Genomic DNA, 20,046 nt, shown 5'->3' on the forward strand with positions numbered 1-20,046 from the left:
TTCTCATTGCCTTAGGGAGAGGCTGGATGTTTGGATGTCCTAATGGTATAAGCTGGTTCTGTCCTTGTGAAGTGCTGGCACAAGTGCTGGTGATGCTGCACAGCAAACTACACCAGCGACCTGACATAGCAGGAATGTGAACCAAAACACTGGCTTGTACATCTGGTTTATTGTGTGTCATTGCAGAATCTTGTGCTGGCCTGAGGTGGAGATGCTATGGAGAAAGGAGAAGACAGGCTTACCAAATGCTTTAAATTGCTCATAGTGGTTTACCCCACTTTTGTTTCATTTGAGCTGCAGCCCAACTTGGACTAGCAGAATTGCTGTCCAGACTGACTGATTTGTTTGTTTGTTTTTTAAATTTTTAAAAAAATTTTTTTATTTTTTGGCAGTGTTCTACTGTACTATGCTGGTTCAACTGTGCCTTGTATGCCTTGTATGGAGGGATTGATCCAGATGAAAAATTGCATTTCAGCTGAATCAACTTTCTGATACAGTTCATAGCATGGCTCTTCCAGCACAATTCATGACATAGTAGCAGAGCAAGAACAAGTGTATAGTCAGGGTTTGCTTAAGCTGTATTCCTTTGATGTGGGACAAGCACTGACTGATATGGCAACTAGGATTAAGATACTTTCCATCTGTGTCTTTTTCTGCAGGAGTTAGGAAATGTGCAGGTCCAGGTGCAGTTCTAGATAGTCCAACTTCCGTGATGAAGTTTCATTGGACAATTTGATGGAGAAACTCTGGTTTATAATCTCAATACCAATTAACACCCTTTGGTGTGGTGTTGCTCAAGGTCACTTAGCAAAAGGGTGTGTGAGCACGGGTCTCTTGCTCCTTGTTGTACTGTAACTGGCTCTGCTGGACTTTTTACTGTGGCTTGGTACCCTGCTTTTCCATAAATGATACAGTTTCAGTAGTCTGGCTACTGTCAATATACTGATTAGGGAAATGGATTCTATTTTACAACACTTGTTAAAGTGGTTTCAAATGTGATTGTCCTAGTTCATCATGCAGGTTATAAATTTCTCTTGAAAAGAAAAGCCAATATGTTCAATGTTCCTAAGGACATTTGCTGTTTACCTAGTTGAAGCAGATCTTGCGTATTTGAGACTTGTCAAGGGTTTTTCTTCCCATTTGAGAAGAGGAAGGAAATCCTTCTTTTCCAAGGTAGATTGAGGAGGGAGAGTTGAGACTTCTGCAGTTCCATATCCTTGTGGGGTGAGTGTTAGATATGTCTGTCACCTGTTTGTGATTTCAGGCCTGGCTGTACTCGTGCTTCCGCTTGATCTGAGCACCATGTGGAACTAGGAGAGGTGTAATGTCTCCAGTCCATCTCCTTCCATAAAGCAGATTGCCTTTGGCTCCTCTCACGTGGTGACAGCAGCCCTTACCAGCCAGACTCCTACTTGGGCAATTACTCTTCCTTTTAGCCCCTTTCCACTGGTCTCCCATCCTACAGGGACAAAGCCTAAGACCAATTATACTGGTTGTGTTTTAACTCTTTCCAGCCTTTGCAAAGGTTGTTGTGATGTACCAAACTCTGTTCTTTTAAGGCTGTGGTTTAAGGGTGTGTGTTTTCAGGTTTTCTCTCTCCATTATTAAGAGAAGGGCATGATAACAATTTTTTCTCTTTTCAGATTACTGTTACAATTTGCTTTCAAATAGATATGATTTCATATTTGCTTTGCACAGGAAAAATATCAAGGAAGGGTTAGGCACTTTCTAGCCAAATTTTAACTGAAGTAAAAGCAAATACTTCATATGGCAGTAGAGTTTGGCTCAGTGTCATTTGTTTTGTTTTAACAAGCACCGGCTTCAGTTGGTGGTTTTTGTTGTTTTCTATTTTTTTCTCCACCCTTCTTTTCTTTGCTTCTCTTCAGATCATGACATAGGGTCCTAGGAATGAATGTATGACAACATGGATGAAATAACATGTTTTCATTACCAGTGAATTCTTATTGTTGTCTTAAATATACATAGAAAAAAATTTGAAACCAATTTTTGTACCACTTACAACTTTGTTCTGGATATTACAGAACAAAATGGTGCTAATCAACTGAAGTATGCAAGTGGTGAAAGTGACTGTTGGAGCTCCTTTGTCAGCTATGCATGTGTTTGTGCTGTCACACTCATCCAGGCTAATTATGAGTGTTAAGTGGGGAATACTTAATAAAATCTATGTTGTTAAAATCCTTGTTTCAAGTTTATGCTTTTTGATTGCTTTCTGGAGGATTATTCTGATGGTTTTGACTTTGCTTTACCTGCATCTTTTTCAAGTGCAAGTACCTTTTGCTTGCTAAATTACAGCAGTGCAGCTGAATCTTCCCAGTTGAAACAGCAGTATGCTAAGAAGCAGGAGACTTCCGTCCTCATTAATCAAAACCAAATATGATTGCCCTTGTATAATGTCCATTATTGTTTAAATGTTGACACAGCAACCATTTCACTGGAGACTTACAGCTGGTTTGTTTCTGTTTAAATTACTGAATGGAAAAGAATTTTAATATGAACACAGAAGTGGCTTTTAGATACTTATTGAAAGAATTCTGGAAATGGAATAAAACATTTAAAAATTACTTATTTCATTAAAGCCCTTTATATATTGCGCATTGCAATATTGCATATTTTGGTTACTGTAGCTGAGATTTAAGACAGGAAAGCTTTTTTGTTTATGTGGAATATTTTTCTTTTTTCCATTTTCACTGATTGTGAATGTGGAGGACAAAATAGAACAAAGAATTATTTTTTGATATGCGGTTGATTTTTATCTGAAAATCCTCATTTGTTGTACTCAGCTTTCCTTCCAGGTTTGTTATGAAGGGTTACTTTACCTGACTGGATTTCAAATGGGCTGTTGTTAAAACACTATTGTTGATATAAAGGACAGTAGTCAAAAGTTCAGCAAGGTTCCAGATAGGCTGACTTCACTGGAGCAAACCAATCTGTGTCTTCTCACGACTGGGTTCCTAAAATACCAAAAACTGAGAATGTTCTCGTTTCTTTTTAATAAAACTATAATAATCTGTAGTATCATCAGTAGTTTCTGTGGTGATGCCATTGGAGGTTTGTGCAAGTTTCTAAACTGCTGAGTTGAGCAAGTTTCATTGGATTTCAACTGATGGCGATCACACAAACTCAGCATGTTTCTCAATAGAAGAAGACACCATGATGAACTGGACACATGGCTACGACTCTCACGTGAGGTTTACGGTCCGTTTTTTGCTGTTTTGTCTTGCAGGTTGCCATCACGAAAGCCAAAGTGGATTTCTCCAGCGTGGTGTGCCTGCCCCCTTCCGTCATTGCTGGAAATGGGCTGGACGGAGGAGGGGCTGGCGAAAATGACGACGAGCCGGTGCTGGTGTCGCTGTCAGCGGCCCCCAGCCCGCAGAGCGAAGCTGTTGCCAATGAGCTGCAGGAGCTCTCCTTGCAGCCCGAGCTGACCCTCAGCCTCCACCATGGCCGGAACCCCAACCTGCCGCCACTCAGCGAAAGGAAGAATGGTAAGTGTGGGACGGCGTGCTCGTGTCTCACCTAGCGTGTCCTCACCGAGGGGTGCTGTCAGGGTAAATGTTCTGGTAACGGGTCTGCCTTTTATTGCTTCTCACTATGGTTTTTTTGTAGGAAAAATGAATGATCTAGAGTTCACAAAATGTGTTTACACTCTTCCATTGGAAGGATTGATGTTAGTGACTGTGGAATTTCCACACAGCTCCAGTGATAAATGCTTTATATTATTATTTTAGGTGAACACCAGAAACAGCTTCTCTGTACTTTGTGGTGACTGAGACTGTCAAAAGAAGTGTTAGCTCACCTTCAGATTGTAGCCATCTGTAGATTTTTCTTTATCACCTTGGTCTGCACTTGCCAAGTGTGAGTAACTTTCTCACTGCAAATGTCTGAAAGATTCTTTCAGACTTCCTGGAAGCAAGACCTAGAGTTAAAAATTAAGTGTCTCAATAGGCCTTCTGATCCTTGAGTGAGAATGGCCTGTGTATGTTTCTCAGCTTGCAAGTATCATATAGGCAGCTATATAATGAATTATAATATAGTGGCAAGATACAAAGTCACTCAGTGACTAGAATTCCTGACTTTGGGAGCCTGTTAATTGTCTGAAGCTCAGAATCACCAGGCTGCCATGAAAGCCTTTACATGTTCAGCCTCATCTTGTGAGAGAGTGATGAAACCATTTGGTAAGCGGTGGTTTCTGTTTGTGAATTCCTTTTGGTAATCTCTCTTCACTCCATCTTTTGGGGTATCTTTTGGTAACTCTTTGCAGTATGAGGGTCTTGCTGCAGTCTGAACTCATGCTGTCACCTGCAGGGTACTGTGGATTTGAGCATGGTCAAGTCCTGTGTTGCCTTAGTGTTGGACATTATGGATTTGCATGATGCAGCATATGAGAGATGCTGGGGAGCTTCAGAGTGGCTTTATAGCCAAAATATAATGCTTATGGTAAAGTGGTTTGCAGTATGTGCACTGAAGGACAGTAATTTGGATTGAAGGGGTACCTCACTTAGCATGGCTGGATCTTTGTCTAGAAAATGACCATGCCTTTGTCTGAATGGTGTATCAGTATTTTGTGATTTGGGAGAACTGATTAACTTAAACCAAAGTTTTGGGTTTTTAGGAGGTTAAAAAGAGTTTCCTCATTCATATACATTATACCATCATTATGTGATCACAGTTATATTTACAAAAAATGGAGAAGATAGAAATGGCAATAACAACAAAAAACTTCTAATCCTTAATGTTTGCAGTCTTCTAAGATAAAATACAATAGATGGATGTAAAGGTAGTGATGGTAAATAGAAGAAAATTGGAATGTTAGCAAGGTAGACTGTGATCTCCACACATCTCAACTAGTGGTAGACTTGGGCATTTTATGGTTATGAAAGCAAGGAGAGTTTTCAAATGTTATTTAATCAAGATAGCAGTGAAACTGATAGAGAGCTGGAACATAGGAAAAGTGTATGAGCCGTTGTTTCCAGCCCCTGACAGCTCACCACCGGAAGGTGACATTGTGATTTTTCTGGAAGCAGGGTTCTTCTCTCAGCCAATAAGGCATGATCAAGGAACCTGAAGTGGGAAGAAGCAGTTTATTTTTGATGCCACTGGAAAAGGGTACTAGTGCTGTGAGCAGATAAGAGTACTTTTTAGAAAAATGAAACTTGTAGCAGCACTTTGAATGGTACTGTTATATCAGAGGAAAGGATATTCTGGCACAGGAACGAAAGTCTTTATAGAATTCAGTTGTTTTAAAAAGTTTAAAAATTGGTTTTTCAGAACAGAAATAGATGGTTTTCTGCTATCTGAGTAATGTTATTTTTATGGACTCAGATTTGAAACAGTATCCTTATGGGCTGCAAATCTGTTTGACTGGAACAGGCAAAATAGAGTTCCACTTTAAAAGTATTTGGAAAGGAACACCTCTGCCCATATCTTTTGCCAAAGAAAATTAGGATATTCCCGGAAATGATTCATTAGGTGGGTCTCTTTAGAACTGATTCTTTATCAGGGCTCAGCACAATAGTGGGAATTTTACTGCTGGAGGGGCAGCTTTTCAGGCAAGGCATAAAGTCCAAAGTCCCTGAGCTAGATTATCTGAATATTCTTTATCTTTGGAGGTGCACAGGAGGTACACAATGCTCTTTTCTCCTAGACTTCAGTATTTTGTTAGGTGTCGTCTGGGTGTGCATTCATTAAAGTATTATGGGAATGAAAAGTGCTGTCAAAATACAGTTATTTGCAAAAAACCCCACTTGGTTTAGTGAGCTTTTAAGAAATTGAGCTGATTTAATGAGCTGATTTAATGAATGTCTTCCTTCAAATGGAACTTTTCAGTTATCTTGGGGTGGAGGTTGCACAGCTGTTGAAAGCTGTTGAGCTTGTTAAAACTCCTTTCTTAAATGTGGTGTATTTTGTTGTTGTGTCCTCGGCTTCAAACATGTTAAAAAAGTTCAGAGATGGTCTGCCAGTTGAGATGGCAATCTGTTTAAACATTTGTGCAATCCAAAGGGGTTGTAGAACATGTCTTGTGCAGTGAAACTGCTTCTGTGACAACTTGCCAAATTCAAGGTATGAGGAAGATTCAATCTGAGTGGCAGTGGAGGAGATGGTAAGAGACTTGCAGGAAGCTGCCTATCTGTGTCAAAGGGTCTCCTGTTTGCAGTTCTAGACAGGCACTGCTGACTCACAGCAGAACTGACTACTTGTGCTGAGAGCTTCTAACAGATTAACTCTTTCTGTGGCTTTTGCTAAACAGACTTGGCTTATCTGTAGGAATCTGTAGGAAAGTATTACATGGGTTTGTACTGTGTTGTGACAGACCGTGGTTCTGGAACATAAACTATTAGCTGAGCTAAAATAGCAATTTCTTTGGCTTATGAAGCATCATGAAATTATGTATCCCATGGGAAAACTGGGAGTGCAGTCCTATATACACATACTGCCATGTGCCCTAGGACAGCAGATTCTTTTGAATTTTTTTTCTCCTTCTCTTAGAACTGAAGAGCAGCCAGACATGGTTTCTGGGGGTTTTCTTGTTGGTTTGTTTCAGATCCAGACTTCTCTTCATATTTTCCCTTATCATGACTACACATTCTCCTGGAAGGACAGGTACACCTGGCACATGGGTGTAAAGACCATGAACAGCTTGACTGAACAGCTGCTGTTAAGTTACACAATTAAAGTGCAATAAAAGATATTAAGAATATAGAATTCCAATATGAAGTACGGATAGCTAGGAAACAATTTCTTGTCATTTCAGTGGAAGGAAATCTTATTTTAAAGTGTTAGTAAACTATTTTTACACAATTATAAGGTTCAACATGTTCGGACATTGAGTTTAATGGGACATTTAAGGTGTAGTTATTTGATTTGTGCTTCAAAGAGAGTTTTCTACCCCAGATTTACATTCCTTCTCCTTTTCTACCCATGTTCATCAAGGCCTCAACTTTCTTCAACTGGTAGAGATTACCTGTGACTGACTCACTTGTTGCCTCAAAAGCCAGAAAAAGGCCATTACAGAGTCATCTGAAGTTCTTCAGTATATCTCAGTCACCGTACTAAGATGCTAAGATAACTTATCCCAGCCCTTAGGGCAGGGTTAGAGCAGGTCCGTGGTGAATGCATTTACAAAACCCCCCCAGGTGATAAATATACATATCTAAGGTAGCTTGATAATTTCTAAAAAAGTAAAAATTCTCTTGAACTTTCATTTAGAATTACAGTAATTGTTCCACTAACTTGCTGATCCTCTGTCTTGAGGGGTTCTCTCTTTTCCCCAGATGAATTCATCTTTGTCCAGGGGTCATGAAAAACATTGTGTTAGAATCCTCTGACACTCCTGGTTTCTTTTCACTGTGGGCTTGTTTAAGATGAGGTAACATTCTTTCCAATGAGCTGTTGCATTTTATGATTACAGGTTTGGACTGCACTTGCACCAGCTTGCCCCTGTTTGGGGTTTACTTGATCTGGGATGCTTGTCTTGTACAAAGTACCACATGTGTTGGGGAAGAGAGTCTAGTTGGAATGTGTGGAATTTCAGTATGACTCAAGTAATATAAAAGGCATGTGCTTTAGGTATGGGAAGGTACTCCTGTTAGTGCTGTACAAAGCATGGGATAAATAGTTGCTATGTAAGCTGTTGGTAATTAGGCTCAGAAATTACTGAATTGAACTTCTAAAATGGTTCTAAAGAGCTAATTTAGTGCCTGTGTTTTTATGCCCATTTACTATTAAAATACATGAGTATTAGGGCACCTTATTTTATTTGAAATAATTGTGTAGGTGATTTGCTTCTATACTTATTTTATTAGACTAGACATTCCTCTCTCCCTCCTCTGCTATCCCTTAACTATTTTGAATTGTCATTACACTGAATACAATTAGAGTCAAATATTTCAAATATAACTTATTTGGGTTACAAACCCTTATTTAAAGGGTTTGTAAATTTTATTGTCTTCTTATTATTCTGGCTTTCAAACCAATAATGTTTTCTTAAAATCATGTCATAAACTGCCATTTAAAAACTTAAATTATGACTCGTGCTCATTTGAGGAGCTAGGCATGTTTACTTATAAGCAAGGATGATATTTTTTCCTGAGAAAGAGTTTTAAAGAGATAAGAGTATTCTGAAATTGTTTTTGAGGTCTGGGTTTTTGGTTTTTTGTTTGTTTGTTTTTTTGTTCTACTATATATCTGCCTTCTGGAATAGTGTGACTCAAAGTGTCATTTAACTACCAAATGGTGGTTACGGCCTCATCCAGAACTTAGATGTGAAGAAGATTAAGACTCTGTTGTAGCAAAAGGACCAAGACAGGAAATATATAACTTGCTGTGGTCTGTCCTTCACACACATTCCAGTAAGGCTTGCTGTTTTCTCTTGTGTGAGTAAGGGAATGGTTGTTAGAACAAAAACAACCAGTCTGTCTTGGATAGATTTGTGTTATGAGACTTTATGTCCCAGGAGACTATAAATTTAGCATGCTGTCTGAAAGTTACTGATAGAGCTATGAGATCCAGAGCATGACAGAAATGACTGGCCTGTTACTGATGGGAGCTACCAAACAACTGAGAAGTGGTAATCTCCTTGAAATACTTTAAAGAAACTTAAATAGTGATGGGGGAATAGTTGAGCTGGAAAGAATAATGCCAAAGGCAGATTTAACATGGTAGCTTTAACAAGTTAGCTCTCAACAAAGTTTTTGTTCCTTATCAAGTTAACAAGACTAACACCCATTTACAATCACTGGCTCATAATATTACTCTCCCTTCTGTTTTTCCTTTCTAGCTTTTCCCTTACTTTGGTTTGCCTTTGAGGTTTCAAGGTTCAGGGCTGCTGGATGAATGTTAGACATACAGTTTGATAGCTGTTTAAAAAACATTCCTTTTTCATGAATTTAAACTGCTTGCTAAACAAGTCGGGCCCAAATCTAGGCAGCTGTTTTGTCTGTGTAAGGACTTCTGTTGCTGGTTTTGCTGTTTTGAGTGTTAAGGGCAGTAATGGGGAAAGGAAGCCTGGCTCTTTAAAAGGAGAATGCCATTCAGCAGGATTTTCATTCTGTTATACTTAAACAGTGGCTTCTTCACGAAGGAAAAATTGCACTATTTCACAACAGTCAATTGCTGTTAGTATTTGGCCAGCTGAATCCTAACTTTGGGACCTTTGCTGCTTCTGTAACGTTTGACTTTCTATAACTCATGTTTTTGGAATATTATCAGCCACTTCTGCAGCTGTAGCTCTGCTCCTGCCACGACCAATACATTGCAACAAAATATAATGAAGAAATATCTGTCAGAAGACATCTGCTAGTGCAGTCTTCATCTTCCTTGCTGGTCAAAGGAGCAACATCCTGCTTAATGCTTTAAATTTTATCTGCCTCTTCATGGTCACTGACAGTGCACACGTGCATACTTCAGAGAGTTAAGTGATGTTCCTGGAAACTGTAGGAAAGATTTCCTTTCCACTTGGGGCATACTGCTTCCTCTTACATTTCTATGTATCACAACAAAAACAAGCATACCTTCTGCTAAAACTGGATGTTTCCTCTATTTGTGATGCATGTGGATATTCAGAGTAGGTGGTAAAGTGAGTTATTTCTGTCCCTAGTGTCTGAATGCTCAGAATACAGTGAGCTGCTGCAGTGCCTTTTTGTAAAGATTGCATAGCAAGAAGGAGCATTTTAGGCCTGTGATTTTTTGCCTACTCTGGCTGCAGATGTGGGATTGCAAAGGTGGCATTTGAGTGCGAGAAAAACCCAAATGAACTGATTCTTGTCCTTTTACAACACACTACTGATATATGGGCTGTGAAAACCAGATAAATACTACAATATCATCGCTTTAAGGGATTTTTCTGCATTGTTTAAAGCTGCTAAATGAGTTTTTCCTGCTCCTTTAAAGCTCCAGGTGTGTTTGTGTGTGGGAAGGAAGATATGCTGCTGAAACCTGCCATGCTCTTCCCTCAGCAGTTGAGCAGCTGTCAGGGAGTTCTGGTATCTGAGTGGTTGAGAAGTCCTGAAGTTATTTCACGTTAGAGGGGTCAGAAAATAGGGTTAAGCAATTTTGCACACCTAGATACTCATTTTTATGCATACTGTTGTGGCAGGAGAGGGATTCTGACTTGGTAAAAAGGGATTTAAAATCTAAAAATTTGTCTGTATCTTAGATGTGCACAGGTCAATGTATTTTAGAGCTTGGTACAAATATATGCTGTTACTTACTTAGACGACCTGAGAGAAACCATGATGAGCCTTGTGGAAAGATGGGGAATAAGGGAAAGATGCTCTGGGGACCGAAGCGTTAAAATTAGTTTGTTAAGATAATTAAATTATCTGTTGGGCAAATTACTTGAGACTCTTTAGAGACCAAGACTGAATTTCCTTTCTGTTGGGAGCTAGAATCATCTAGCGAGGAAAGACTTAATTCTATTTTTATCTTTTACTCAATAAATACTTGACTGTAAAAGTTTTGTCCACTATCCCAGATAATCTGAAGCGGATCATGTGGATGTGGGAAACAGGACTGAATTTTTTTAACCCCTAATCTGGTTAGATGGAGGGTGTGATCCATGGTGGGAAGCATCTGAATGGCACAAGGCAGGATTTTTGGTTTTAAGAAACAAACACTACCATCTCTTAGAGTAGTTCAGGTATAGTGATCAGCAAGGGGAGTTGATTAGGGGAGTAGTTTAATTATTGAGAAAATGGACTGCAAAGACTGAAGAAAAGTGACTGATCTATCAGCAGGATGTATAACTTTGGCCATGTTGTTTCAAGGCTGAGGATGCCTTCATGTTTATGTTAACACTGGGTCTCCTTGTCCTTGGAACGAAATTGCCTCATCAGCAGAGCCCCTTAGGGGATTAAAAGTCTACCCAAGACGTCATCCTCCTCTTATAAAAGGGGAAAAGCTGCCAGTTCTGTTGTCTCTGACCCCTTCCTCCCCCTCCCTTCAACTTACAGAGCACCAAGGGGCGGCCCTTACTTCTGCAAACTTCCCATCTTGCTCTCCCTTGGAATATTCATTTTTCTCCTAGCAGTAATTTGATCTTGGGCTGTTCCAACTTATCTGTAGTGAATAAGCAGAGAACTGCATATTGAAGTACTTGAGTTTTCTCGCTAGGCACAGTTTTCATAGTATAAAGATGAGAATTTCTTGCAAGTTTTGAATGAGATTGAAGTTGAGAGGTCCTCTTGGATTATTTTTTTTCTTTAACATATCTATGTCTATATAAAGAGACTTGTAACTGTTGAGAAAAGGATCAACATGACACTGCTGGAACCAGAAATGCAGATGACAACAATCCAATCAGGTACCACTCCAAACATATCCTGTGGTTAATTTTTGTTAGTGAATTATGGTTGCTGAACTCTTTAGGAAGTATCAGGAGGCTGTGTGACTTCAGATAAAGACAAATTAGAGAACTGTGGTGATTTCATGGTTTTGGATGTTAAATATTGTTCAATTTAGAGTTTTACCAGAGATAAAATTCTCTTTTCTTCCCTTGTTGGTCTCCAGTGTTAAATTTGTGGCTTATGAAGATGAGAAAACTCTAGTCAAAGCTGAGACTTGTTCTAAAGGCTTGTTTCTCCATTTAGCTTTTGACTGATTTATGTGGTTTTGCTGTTAATTATTTTCTGATTAAACATATTCTTGATACTTTGGAGAGATTTTAAATTGCATAGTTTAGGAGAAACTCGTACTTGAAACTTTCCAATACTTGCATTATATCTTGAAAGTCTGTTTCCTTGAGAATGACAATGGCATTTTGTTTACATGATGCATTTGTAAGTACTGTGGCCTTTTGGTGATACTATGCTTAGTTGTTAGATATGTACAGGGTTGCATTTCTCACATGGAAACCATGCTAGAATGAGAATTATCTGTTAATGGGAGCATGAGATACTTCTGTAGGGCATTTTTATCTGAGGCTCCTAGGACATTATATACCCATGAAAATAAATACATGTATAGATATGAATGGCCTTTGCTCTATGGATGGGAACAGAGACTGTAACCTTGGTAAGATTGGACCACAAACCTTGAAGTTTGGGTTTGTGTACTCTTAATCTCTTGGGCAGCATTGTCTGAAAAGCAGCACATAAGTAATGCCCCAAAACTTGTTCCTGAAAGTCAAGTGCTTTTTAATTTCCTTAAATGGTGACTGGGGAAGAGACAGGTAAAACAATAATGTCTTAGTTTAATTTTCCCCCCAAAATTGCTGATTTTATTTGAATCTTTTAGGTTTGTTTTGGTTTTGTTTTTTCCCCTGAATTGACCATGTGAATTTTCCTAATTTAATTTTGTGTGTTTTTAAAATATCTGCCAAGATTTTGTATGTCTATAAGGATCCTGTATGGCCTTTACTTTATAGTCCTGACATATTCTTTGTTGTTTACAGAACCAAAATAAGGGTTATTTTGTGTCTCCTGTTGTATATAGGAAGGAAGTCTACATCTTGTGTAGCATTTGTCTCAATTCAGGAGAGGGTTTGTACATCATACATCATTCCTCTAGTTGAACTCTTGCAGTCTGTGAATTTTGGAGGTAGAGTTTAGACACTAACAAGGTATTTGGTATTGAACAGGCTGCATATGGCAGGGTAATATGTAACCTGGCTTTTTGGAAAGAAAGCTCTTATGCAAAGGTCTGAAAAAAGATGTTGACCTTAACATACTTTGTTTGTAATAAGTTTTTAAATTCCCACCCAACAAAGAACAGCCATGAAATGTACATTTCAGTGTCCTTGTAACTCTTGTAACTGAATTTGTGCATCATATTCTCAGGAAACTCATATAATAAAGTAATACTTGTTAAAATTAGGAAAACAGGCTTCATATTAGTATTGCTTTTTCTCAAAACTTTGTGTGGCTGTGTTACTTGTCTCTTCCGAATTATGATAACTCCTGAGGCTTTCATTTAATTCTAAGGCTGGGAGTTTCTCCCACTAGGGACTAAATGTATGGAGCTTTTGCTAAAATCAGCTAACCCTAGTCCTAGATGATGCAGTGGTGCTCTGTAATGTTGAGGCAATCTCCTGGCAAGCTTAGCTTACCTAATGAGTGATACAGATTTATTGCACCTCTTCCATCAGTGACCACTCCTGCATCAGCCACTGATGAAAAAATCTTAAGCAAAAAGCAGGCGAGTGTTTACATAAATGGATTCACAAGATTGGTGGGGAAATGGAGTGTGACAGCAGGAACATGTGCATAATAAGTTTTAAAGATCTGTCTTGAATAATGGAAGTGTATTACAAGCTTCTAGATAAGGAAAACAGCTACTTGATAGCAAGGCCAGTTGGTTCAGTTGTAATATTTAGAGACTTCAGATGCTGTTGGTGGCTGCTCTTGTTTGGCTTAGTGAGATAGTTGTGTGTTGGGCAAACTATTTGAGACTTCAGAGGCTGAAATTGAAGCTGTCTGTTGAGAGCTAGGATGAGGAGATGAAGGAAGCTGAGGAAGGATTTAACTTCTCAAATCTTCTTGGTCCTGATGATCATCTCCAGAAGCCCTACTGGAAAGATGGAATATGGAAACAGTTGTCACAGTCAACTCCTTAAAGTTTCCAGACAGTCACTGAAGAAATAGAAGAGTCATGGCCTAAGCTGGGTAAATAAATTATCCTGGTAGAACTAACACAGCTTGCACTGCATAGACTGAAAGTTCTTCAAGACTGCAGGTCATGAGGCTGTGTTTATTTACTGCTTGTGGTTAATGGGAGTCCACTTCAGAAGCAGGAGTACCTGAAGCCATTGCTGACCCAGGACATAGTATCTGTATTCCATATTGGTGGGCACATGAAAAGCAACTCCTTTGATCCTGAAGATGAGGAAACATTCTTTATCTTTTATAGAAAGAACTGAGGGAGACATTACAACTTTACTCTTCTGGGAGCAGAATAATTTAAGCAGGGAGGGATTGTTTCTTCAGAAGAAAAAATAATTGAAGGAAGAGCAATAAGAACAGTAAGGTGCACATTATATTAACCAGAGAAAAATTAAACACGCCTGTCAAACTGAAAACAATAAGTAAAAAAAACAGTGCAAGTGGTGACAGCAGAAGAAGGAAAAAGTAAAAGTGAAAATCAAGCTGAAAAGACATCCTAAAAAAATAATAGATTCAGGAAAAAAAAAAGGGCGAAAAATAAGACCAAAATTGTAACTGCTCTATTTGACATCTCATTGGACTACTGAACTTATTTAAGGAACTGGCATTACTGATCCAATCATTCAAAAAGCAGACATACACAGTGGGGTGAAATTCTGCATTCAATTTCAAGTGTGTAGTTTTGGAACCAGCCCTGTGGCAGTTTGTGTATTTTCATTCTGCTGACAATGAAGCTGATGTGCAGATCTGTACCAAGCTCTTAGCTGTGAGAATTCCTTCTCTAGTGTTTTTTTTCTCCAAGAGTCACTTGGTCTTGTTTGCTGCCTTGACCCTCTCAGCATATAAATAGTTTGTTTTCTTTAAATTTAAGTGCTGATTCCAAAAGCTTGCTGTTTCCTTCCCATTATCTACTTCAACCTAATCTCCCTATGTAGCCTCTTTTTTTGTTCCCCTGAAGCCTTTTTGTTATTCCTGTCTTTTATCTAATTATCCCATATAGAGATCTTGAAAATTCTTTTGCTGTTCAGTCAGGATATGGACTAAATAGATTTCATTGTTACCTGGCTTTGTAACAGACTGGAATGAGTCATGAATATTATTTCTTCTTTTCATTTTTTTATAAATGGAGAGGAAAGATACTTTTTTTTTTTTTTTTTTTTTTTTTACATAGTCTACAATTTAGTAACATTTAAATGTTTTTGAACAGCCATATGAGGTACTCATGCAACTGGAGGAAATCTCAGGAGTCTTGGATGTGCTGCTGGCCTCTGTATGCAAGTTCTGTGTTTAAATAACAAATACAATTTTTGAAATATAATTTGAAATATATTTTTAGTTTTATTTGGTTTTTGTCACAAGTTCATTTTTATGGCTTCTAGTAGGTGGCTGGGCAGGAGTGTGTGTGCAGTGCACATACTAAGGTGCAATCAGCAAGAGAGAAACCCTAAATTTCAGATTGCTTTTTTTTCCTGATGTTTTGCAGATAACTGTTACAGCCACTCAGGGTCATGTAGAGTCTAACAGTGCATTGCCAGAATTAATGGATGTTAGCACTTGGCCAAATAGCTACTTCTGTTAATGAATTCTATTTCCTTATGGTTTTGCTCTACTTGAAACCTTTGTTTACTGTTCTGGGTAGCTTTGGTTTGTTTCAGTGCACAACACTGTTGTTTGCACTGTCTTGGTATATATTGAATGTTAATAATTGTCCAATTTTAATCTTCTTCCTGTGAGCATACTGAAAAAAAAAAAAAAGGATTGTTCAGTGTAAGGTAGTCTATTGAATAGCATCTTTGGGTTTTGATATGTTTGTTCTGTTGACCTGCTGAAAAAAATGTTAAAGTCCATTAGATATCAAGGCAGGTATGCAAACCCAGAAGCAGGTGGTTCTAAACTGTCAGAAGTTTGGTTCAGATGAACAAGAGGCCTTTTTTCCATGCATATTTAGTGAACAAAAGAAAAGCTGTTTTGAAGTCAGCACTGTAAATGAGCATAGAAATAATTTGCATCTCTGTCGTGGATACAACTTGACTTCTGTGGTCTAATTTGCTTTGCATCCAACTAATTTTGAAAAAGGAACAATTATTTTAGCTAAAAATGAGTGTCATTTTGAATCTAAGGCAAAAATTTCCTCATTTTCTGAGGAAAAGTTGGATTTTTTTGAGCTACTTTAGCAGATTAGGGATATATTAAATTCAGTTTAGGAAAAAACAGGGCTGATCCCTTCATTCTTTCTTTTAAAACAATCTCCCAGGATCTTTTTCTTCCCTCTTTGCAGGATTTAAGTTGAAGTGCTTTAGGGATGTCAGCTGCTAAACTGCTTTTAGGGGGAAGAAAGGACAGACAGGGTATCTGTGTATTCTTAGGAGGGTCATGTCCCCCCATTCTCTGCTCTTTCAGGAGTGACAAAAGTCAGAGCTGTAGTTTGTGGTTGGTGTTCTCATTCCTGTTTTAAATAGATTTAAAATTCAGTATTGGCTTTTAGTACATGAGGAATGACCTTTCATTGATGCAGTAAAATGCCTTCTAACTTCATCTTGTATTTTTCAAGCACCAGTTACAAGGATTTTTTCCCCTTGTTTTAATTTTTCTAATGAGAGGTTTTTCTAGTTGTGAGGTTATTTGCATTTCATTTTGTTTGAATAGCAGAACTTTTATTTTTCTTCTCTTCCCCCCTCCCTCCAACTTGGAATTTCAAGATTGCAATGAGTTCTTGAATCAACACGGTTGGGATTTTGGTTTTGGATGGAGGGTGGAGCTGAGAGGAGAACATTCCTGGCTCTATAGTTTGCATCATCACTACTTTAAAAATAGAACTTTTGATTTCTGTTTGTGATCTATGGCATTTGGAAATGTAACCTTTTGTATCTAGGTAGCAAATTCCTGGGGAGTGTAAAGAGTTCCCCGGTTACTGGTACAGCTCCCCGGGTGTGTATATTCTGAGTAGTGATAAAATGACTCTTCACTGGCTTTTAACCAGAATCCTGCATGTGATTCAAGGACTGAACAAAGTTATGTGAGCTTCATCGTCATCATGCAGTGGGAATTCTTTCCGAAGCAGCAAATGGGATGTTCCTGAAGTCAGCTTTAAATATGGAAATTTTTGTGCCGGAGTTACAAACTGCACGGAGTTCTGGGTTGGCTGTTATAAGATGTGGAGAGAGGAGTGCACAGCTGTAAGCTGCACATTAGTGAGTTATTCCATTCATGAGAGATCTGAACATAACCTTTTGCTACCTTTTTATCCCTGTGATTAACTATTGAGTAAGCAAATTACAGTGTGGTTGTGTTAGCCAAACTAGAGTTAAAGGATTGTACTGAATCAAAATATATAAAGGATGCTTTCCTTTTTTCTTTTCTTTTTTTTTTTTTTTGGTGTCAAGAATGGTAGTCTACAATAAAGAGTACTCATTAGAATAATTTAGTTGAGCACTACCTATTTCTGCTGACAACCTTAAATTTAAGCAAGAAACTCCTGGAAATCTCTTTAACCCTGTAGTAAGTATTTGTTGAAACATTGAAACATATTTTGAAAATAATATTTTTTTTCCTCCATCTATTTTGAGATTACTCTGTTTATTCTTTTTGTACAGCAAGTGTTACCCAGTAGGTAGAGAAAGAAAGAGTGCCTCCAGGTTAATTTAAAATACAGCTTCTGAGAATTAACTTTAGGGGTACATGTGTGCATTTTAACCAGTTTCCAGTGTACGCAGTAAGATTGTCATTGTCATACAATTTTTTGTATCGGTCATCAGTTGTTATTAAAAACAAAATAAAAGTTTAAAATGCATTTAAAGTCATGTCAGGTTTTGTGTTTTGTAACTAATCAAAACATAGTCTTCTTTTCTGTGAAATTAATGCATTATGTATAATGGGCCCTGTTTAGTTGTTGTCATCATACTCTGTAAGTTACCCAGTCATTTACATGATGAATATGAATCAATTTTCCTTTAGGAACATAGTTCAAGTGCATTGGAAAAATGAAGTGAAAAAGGATTGCTTTAATCAGGTTCTTATTTGGGATCTTCAGGCACAATTGTATATCAATGAATGTTGATTTTGTATATAGGCTCAGACTGATAATTTTTATCTGTGTGGCTCAGGCAGATCATAGTCATCTTTGTGGCCTGCCACTAGTTTAGGTTCTGGATTAACATCTGAACGTGTGCTGTGCTGTCTCTCTAAACTGGTCTGATGATTACACTACATTCTTTGCCTAAAGGGACACAGTGCAGACACACATCCGTTCTGTCTCCCAGTTACCTGGTGACTCCTTGCTATCCAGTGTTTGCCAGATTAAAGAGATGACTAATGTTTAACAAAGTGCTCAAGTTTCCATGCCTGTATGATAGCAGAAATTTGCATTGGTGTGTTTAGTGTTTATAATCAGGATGTTTTTTTTTTTTTAATAATGGGATCCAAGTCCAGTTTACATTTTGATTGTAGTCATAAAAGTGCAATTCAATGTGAATCAATCTCTAATGTTCTAATGTGTGCCCAGAGCTGTATAGATCAGTGGTAAGGATTATAGGTAACTGTTGAGCTTTTGGAAATGTCTCTGTTGTTGTTTGATGTTATGTGAAAGCTACTACAAATAAATGTTTGTATTTTGTTTGCCGTCTGCTTTTATCAGTCTCAAATGACTCTTGCAGCACAAAAAATCCCTCCAAAACCAAACGAAAAAACCTGACAAAAAATCCACCCCAAAATCTGAAGTAACCTACAGCTTCATGTTGCATCTGGATTCTCCTTGCTGCTGAGCTGCTGCACCTCAGTTTGGACTTACAGCACCCTCTGCTGTTTTGACCTTAGGGCTCTTCCAAGGAGAGACTGGCACTTGTTCCAAATTGTCTTTTTAAATGGAGAAACCTCAGCTGGTTGTCTTGAGGCAGTCTGGTTTTTCATCTGTGGCTAAGCAAACATGAGTCCTGCTTCATGGAGGTGAAACTAGAGTATTTATCTTAATAGAAGAAATATTACCCGCCTTTCCCCTCAATTTCTTTGTCAAGAGAATTTTACTACCAAAACCAATATAGAAAACAGGTTTAGTTACATTGGCACAGCTCCTTTTTGTGTTTAACCTTAGTGTGGTTTAAGAATGCTGTGTAATTTAGCAATAGTTTAGGTAGGTAAGAAGTCATGAAGCAAACAAACTGGAATTACCCTGCAGGGTTGCAGAGCCCCCCTCTCCTACTGCTGCAAGTAACCCTGTCATATAGTCCCCTACATAAATTTATTGAGCACCACTTTAAAAAGTGTTTGATTTCTCACTCATACTGGAAACCTATCCTAGAATTTCTTTATTTGGTTAAAAGTCTGCTAGTTTTCAATACTAAATGTGTCAGTAGCTTTCAGTGCAAATAACTCTTTGTAGTTAAAGTGATGCAAACCTTAATGCAGACAAAATATTCTCCCTAGAAGAAGTTTATACAAGAATTTAAGAATACTTACAATATTAAAGTAGGCAAGTGCTAAAATAGTATCTGCTAATGTGACCTGCTTAATGGTTTTTTTGTATCTTTCTGTAGTGATGTTTATTTTAAATCAGATCCTCTACATAATGTTAATGATGCTTCCCAGGCATTATGCACAGCATTGGATCCCCAACAGGATATGAACCTATTTAATTATCCCATGTGAAAAGTAGGTTGAGAAATGTATTTGTAGTTCTTCCTTTTTCTTTGCCCTGATTGTTTTTCCTCAAAAATGAGTGTATCCCAAATAAAGAAACTGTGGCTTCCAGTGAAGCACAAGCAGGCTTGATCAGTCTGCAATCGTAAGTGACCTTGGGGAGATTTTTTTTCTTTTTTAAAAAATTCTGCTGGAGATACTCTGGCTGAAGCTGTTGTTCCTTTTCTATGTTTTTCAATATTTGAGATTTGGACTTTGCATTCACTGATGTCAACTCAAATATATGCCTTTCAAAAATATATTGAGTGGTTTTGATTTATTAAAGTTACTATGTGACACTGAGGTACCACTGATGAAAAATTACAAGTCCCAAAACATTTGGTTCAGAAAGTACCTTGAGTTTGACTTACTGCAAAACATTCCCAAAGCTTAGAGCCTTCAATGTTCTTTCACTAAAAACTGAAACAGAAAAACTTTTCAGTATAGCTTTGTAGATTGCATGTTACCTCTAAGTAAGAACAAGATCCAGATTAGTAGGCTCCTTTTGGAAAAAACACTTTTTATCTTGAAAACTGACAGATTAATGAGATTCTGGAATATTGTAGTGTATGAAAAGTGGTCTCTCAGGCATGAAAATTTCAGCCCATTTAAAAGTCAAAGTCAAATCTTTTAAGTTTAAACTAGAAAGTTACTGGCAACTTTAAATGGATCAGAAAAGAGCAGCAGTTTTAAACAGACTTGCAGTGCTGTACAGAATTTAAAGTTTGTTTGTTTGTTTTTTAATTTATTATGATTGTAT

At 37.9% G+C, this 20,046-nt stretch overlaps 1 protein-coding gene across 2 annotated transcripts in view; it reads left to right on the plus strand.

The window, feature by feature from the left end:
• Window positions 1-20,046, plus strand: part of MRTFA (myocardin related transcription factor A) — a 93,955-nt gene that overhangs the window by 14,636 nt on the left and 59,273 nt on the right. The window contains exon 3 of one of the 2 annotated variants that reach the window (XM_079304671.1): window positions 3,245-3,506. The gene's annotated coding sequence lies outside the window, so the exon portion shown is untranslated. Of the gene's footprint in view, window positions 1-3,244; window positions 3,507-20,046 lie in introns of those variants that run through there. The other variant, XM_079304670.1, reaches the window with a different exon arrangement.

The sequence above is a fragment of the Erithacus rubecula genome (assembly GCF_903797595.1).
Source record: "Erithacus rubecula genome assembly, chromosome: 4".
NCBI lineage: Eukaryota > Metazoa > Chordata > Aves > Passeriformes > Muscicapidae > Erithacus > Erithacus rubecula.